The sequence below is a fragment of the Bison bison genome, unplaced genomic scaffold (genome assembly GCF_000754665.1).
Source record: "Bison bison bison isolate TAMUID 2011002044 unplaced genomic scaffold, Bison_UMD1.0 scf7180017864487, whole genome shotgun sequence".
NCBI classification, from domain to species: Eukaryota; Metazoa; Chordata; class Mammalia; order Artiodactyla; family Bovidae; genus Bison; species Bison bison.
This window is the reverse complement of record NW_011495047.1, coordinates 9,636,791-9,642,609: the sequence shown is the minus strand read 5'-3', so window position 1 is coordinate 9,642,609 and position 5,819 is coordinate 9,636,791.

The window sequence follows — 5,819 nt, the reverse complement described above, 5'->3', positions numbered from 1 at the left end:
TCCTCGGCGCCCCGAACTGCCTCCGCCCCCAGAGCCATCAGCTCCGGCCCCCAGCCCGACCCGCCACCCGGGGAATCCCAGCCGAGTCCCGCGCGGCCGCGTGGGCTCCCGGCACGCCACGGTCCCCTGTGGCGGCAGCGCGCCAGGCCTCAGTCCTATTGGATCATTAAACACCGAGAGGAAAATGGGCAGGGGTGTCAGAAAGCAGCCTCGCAAAGTATTGCCTAGTGAGTGGAGCAGCGTGGGGAGTGCTGCTTCCAGAAACGCCCCCCTCTCCATCCTGCGGTGCGCGACGGGAGAAGCTAAGGGTGCTACAGCAGGGTATGGCCACCCCGGGCCCGACGAAACCGGAGGGACGGCAAATGCTGGGGCGGGCGCCCAGCCCAGGCCGACCAGGTGAGCATCGCTTCTCTCTTTCTCGGAGGCCTGGTTTTCCCCCAAGTCCTCTGCCTCTGGGGAAACCTGCGACCCGGACCACCAGGGGGAGCCGTCGGGCGAGCGAGGACGACTCCTCTCGCTTACAAACCGCCCTTCGAGGATACGGCGCCAGGTGTGCGGTCCACGCAGGACGCGACAGTGCCAACCTCATTTTTAATGCTGCGCGAGCGACTCTAGGGACTCGCCGTGGCTGGTATGCGACAAGGCGTCTCGAACCGTCCTCGGGGCCGGGCGCGAAGACTAGAGGGAGTCCTGGGACCCCGGTTCCACGGCCTCACCAGTTGGAGAAGAGGGGTCGCGGCGCCTCTAGGCCTGCCGGCCCCGCTCGTCAAAGTGGCCCCAGGGTTCGCCGGAGCCTCACCCCCTTGCGGCCACGTGGCCGGCGTCCTCCAGGCCACCGTTCGAGGGGCTCGGAGTGCCGAGGAGGGGCGGTGACGCACCCGCTTCCTTCGAATTCTTTCCGCGCAAAGCTGGGCGGAGCCGAGATCGGCGGGAAATAGCCAGAATCAGTCTCCTGTCTGCTTCGAGAGCGCCGGGGACAAGCGAAGACCGGGAACTCCACAGGCTTCCGGTCCCCTTTAGCCCCGACTCCTTCTCTCGGGACAAGAGTGTCTGTCTGTCGGTCTGTGTTGAGTGCGTTCTTTCCCTGCGTTCGCTTTCCGGCTCCAACTATTGGCCGGGTTGGGAGCGCAGGACTCTCCCCGGAGCAGTGCTCACGAACGTGCGCACTCGCGCGCACAGACGCTCGCCCACCTTTCCAAGTAAGGGCCCAGGGTCCCTTGGCACCGCTGCGCCGCTAAGCTCATCGGCTGCCGCGGTTCAAACACCTCTCCAATTCCTGGCATCGACTGTCCCCTAGTCTCTTGACCCGAACTGCAATCAAACTCTCTAATGGTGCTGAGCCTGTCGTTTTGCCTCCTCGCAATACCCACCCCGCACACACGTAGACTCCGCATTAGAGATTTTCTCTCTCAATTTTTCTTGAAGGGGGCGACATGTGACACCGAGAAAATCTTTCTTCAAGGATTTCCTATCCGGGCTTCCAATGAGTTGGGTTTTTTTTTAATTTTTTCCCCTCCCAATATAGTAAAGGGGAGGGGGAAAAGTTTAGAGTGTAGGGGAAAGGTAGCTATGAACAGCACCAACGCCATTTCTCCCCATCTCCCTAATTCGGTTCCTTTTCGCCAGCTGAAACCGAGCGATTCTACCAGGAAGGAATCCGTTCCTTTGGGGTGCTTCAAGAAGGGCTACTTTGGAGACGGGCGATAGATAAATCTGAGCGGCCTGAATTACCACCGCCGCCACCAGCACCACCACTCCGCCCAACCATTGCTCCACTCGGACCCTACAGTATAGACGCGACCTTAAAGAGCCCACTAAGGGAGCGGGTTTGCAAGCCCAGCTCCGAGTTCCTGGGGGCAGCGTTTGACACTCGGCCCTTCGCTCTCCTTCTCCCCCTCCCCCAGTCCGGTCTTCCACCCCACCCCCGATCCTCGCGTGGGACTCAGAGCTGATCCTGGGGTGAGGACGCGGCTGACAGTTAAATTGCAATGTAGGCCGAGGCAGGGGGTGGGGTGGGGAGAAAAAGGACTGTGTCTCTTTAACGGGCCCTGCAGACAAAGCGTCTACCCTCTGAGCGAGCGGAGTCGGGCGCAGCCGCGCGCAGACCTGTCAGCGCGTCTCCCGCGCTTGGGAGAGAGTTTGCAAAGTCATAATTATATCTCTTAACCTGTCTTGCTCTCTGCAGAAGAAGGTCCCATTATATTGAAATGAGATTATTAGCCATCAAATACTTTCTTTCTCGGGAGTTTTTTTTTCCTTTTTTTTTTTAATTCAAATACCTTAACGACTTGGCAATTGCATTTTGATCAGATTTAGTTGGCGCCCCAGCCCGGCGCGGGAGCCAGGGCGGGAAGGCAAATGGTTGGGGAGGGAAGAGGGGGTGGCAGAAGAGTTTGCGAAGAGAAGCAAGCTCCTCTCTTTTATCCTTCTCTTAGGTCTCATCTACCTGGTGGACCTCTGGACCTGGGAAGGAGGTGTGAGATAAGAGAAGTTGGGGCAAGGTAGGGGAACACCTTCTATTCCCTCGGGATGGTCGAGCTTAAACCGCTTCGTGAAAATAGAAAGTGAATTTCAGGCGGGGCGGATGTGGACCGTGGAGCGGGGACCAGGATCAGGATGCGAAAGTCTGAGGGCTGCAGATAGGGACACCAGGTAAGGACCGAGGCTGCAGCTGGTGGTCTCATGGGCTTAGCTGCTTCCGTTCGAGGTGGGCTCAAGCCTCCCGCTAGGATCCTAGTGGATGGAATTTCAGTAGGTAATAAGTGGGGTTTTGCTCTATGCCCAAAGGCTGTCTGGTTTTGCCGAATATTGTGAGCCCCTTGAGGGAGAAGCCCGTCTTGTTTCCAGACCCTGGAATTCCTGTCCCTACTGCCAGCAGGGCCCTCCCTCACCCCTCACCCCATCCTCTCCCTGGTCGGGGAGCTGGGGGCAGCGAAGTGGAAGATTTTCCAGACTCTAATTGTAAAGCCTCTCACTTTGACTTCCCCTTGCGAGAGGAGCAGCCAGGCTTGTGTTTTCTTTGGCTTTAGCCCAGACTCAAGGAAAATGTAGGGAGCAAGACAGCTCCCCAGTTCCCCTCCTCCCGATTCTCATGCTTCATATAGAATCCTGGTGGGTCCAATGGAGCATCTGGTTCCACCCCACAACCTCCCAGGTGAGCAGCTCTCCTCAAGTACTCAAATAGCAAAATGGGGATCTAGAATCCAAACACTTGGCTTCTAGACCAGGCTAGAACCACGCCACCTTAGACCAGTCAACTCTTGTCTCTGAGCCTGTTTCTCCTTGTGCACAGTGAAGGCCTTGGACTTGAGATCTAAATGATCCCTTTCATCTCTGACTGTTTTATTTTCCTAAAAAGAAGGTTCTTATACAGGTGTGATCTTCTGGAAGATTCCAAGTAGACCATACCACTCTTCTCCCATCTCTTCAAAACAGCACCCAGGGGCTGAGGCACATCGATTGTGCTTTAAAAGCCTCCAAATTCAAAAACTTTGAGATCCTTTCAGTATCCACTAAAGTCGAAGCATGACCCGTACCTATGCCCCAGCACTTCCATAGGTAAGCATTGCTGCAACAGAAAAGCATACTGGGTTTGCCAAAGGATATATATCCACTAATGTTCATATAGTGCTCCTCACAATAGCTCCAAACTGGAAACTACCAAATGTTCATTAACAGTAAATAAACTGGTATACTCACACAATGGAACTCTCTCGAGAAAAGAGAAAGAACAAACTATTGCTATATAAATACCATGGATGGTTCTCACAATGCTGGGCAGAAGAAGCCAAACCCAAAGGACACATACTCCTTGGTTCCCTTTATTAAAAGGACAAAAAGAGGCGAAATGAATCTCTGTTACCATAAGGCAAGATGGTAGTTAGTTCAAGAGAGGATGAAGTAATGGATGAAGTGGAAAGGAGTATGAGGGAGATGTCTGCATTGATGATGATCTGATTCTGGAGCTGGTTACATACAGTGTGTTCAGTTTGTGAAAATTCATTGAGATGTGCAACTATGTTCAGTGCATTTTATGAATATTCTGAATATTTTATGAATATTATGAATATTTAAACCTTATATTGAACATTTCTTCTCCCCAATCCATGATCTTATCCACATACTCATGCCTTCTAATGCCTCAAACTCCATACTGGCAGGAAATCAATCCCTAAAGTTTATTTGGTTCTCCTGCCCTATGCTTGGCCCTGTGAAAAATACACAGGTGTATTTTAGTCCCTACCCTCAAAAGGTTTGCAGTTGAGTTTAGAGGCAGATGAATACATAGGAAACAAATGAGGAAATGACGTGTGGCATAGAGTAAATGGTTTATGAACGGGTGAGTTAGACAGCCTGAATCTGAATCCCACATCCACCACTTACTGCCTATGTGACCTTGGACAAGTGACTTCATCTCTCTGGGCTCCCGTATCTGAATGATGAAGAGGACCACACATGTAATCTACATCTGGGTCTGGTGTGAGGATTCTACCAGATAGTCTGTGCAACAGCATGGGATAAGTGCTCCATAGATGTTAGATACTGTTCTCCCCTGCGATGGAGACAGCTCTGACTCACGCTGTTCAGAGTTCTGAGAACAGGGGGATGAATGTAAGTTGGAGGAGACAGGAAAGGCCTACTGTGGGAGAGACAGTTTGAACTGGGAGAGGTTGGTAAAAGAGGGGCTTTAGAAAGATCTTTTGGCATTGGCTGTCTATGAGTTGCACAGAGTCGGACACGACTGAAGCAACTTAGCAGCAGCAGCAGCAGCAGAGATATTTTTAGTAGTCACTAAAATGTGTGTGTGGTAGGTGGGCAGTGCTCCTAGTACCTAGAGCGTAGAGGTCAGAGATGCTTCTAAACATCCTCCCATACACAGGGCAGCCCTCATGACAAAGAATTATCTGGTCCAAAATGTTAATGGTGCCAAGGTTGAAAATCCTAATCTGGAGGGTAGAGAGGGTTTACTGGCAATGGGAAGGCATTCCAGCAGGAATAAGAAAGTCCTGATACAAACTGGGGCTGGACAGTATTGGGGGGTGTCCAGAAGTGCCCTCCAGTCTTCATCCCTCAGGCTGCAAGTTCCTCATCCACCTCCCAGATTTCAGAACTTCCTCACTGTTTAGAAGGCTCATCCAGTTTCTTCGCTGCTCTTACAAGAAACTTGGATAAAGCAGAGCAGGTTCTCAGGAGATTTGCAAGCCCCTGAGTGTCACATCTCATTGGAACCACAATTGGAGGAAACCTCTGAGGTCTCAGGGGTCAGAAGGGGGAGGGACTTGTCCACCATCATGCAGCGCAGGTTGGTATGCTGGGAATTGACCCCAGAGCTCTATTTTTTAAATCAAAGGTTTTAATGATTGATTGATCTGACTGCACAGCATGGCATATGGGATCTTAGTTCCCTGACCAGGTATCGAACCCATGCCCCCTTCACTGGAAGCATAATGTCTCAACCACTGGACCACCAGGGAAGCCCATAGAGCTGTATTGTTGATGTACAACAAGTTAGCGGAGAAGGGACTGCAGAAATTGATTAATCTAGAAGTGGAAAATACGACACTTTTTAAAAGTCAGAAGGAGAGTTGGGACTGAGCTTTGGAAGTGCCCAAGAGAATTATGTGATTCTCTAAGGGATAAGTATAATTCTGGGCTCTCAAACTATGCTTTATAGCCATAGGGTTTCAGAAAAGAGAAAATAGACATTGATTAATCAAAACTTTTCTTTCTTGGACTTGCCTGGTGGTACAGTAGATAAGAATCTACCTGCCAATGCAGAGGACGCGGGTTTGATCCCTGGGTTGGGAAGATTCCACATG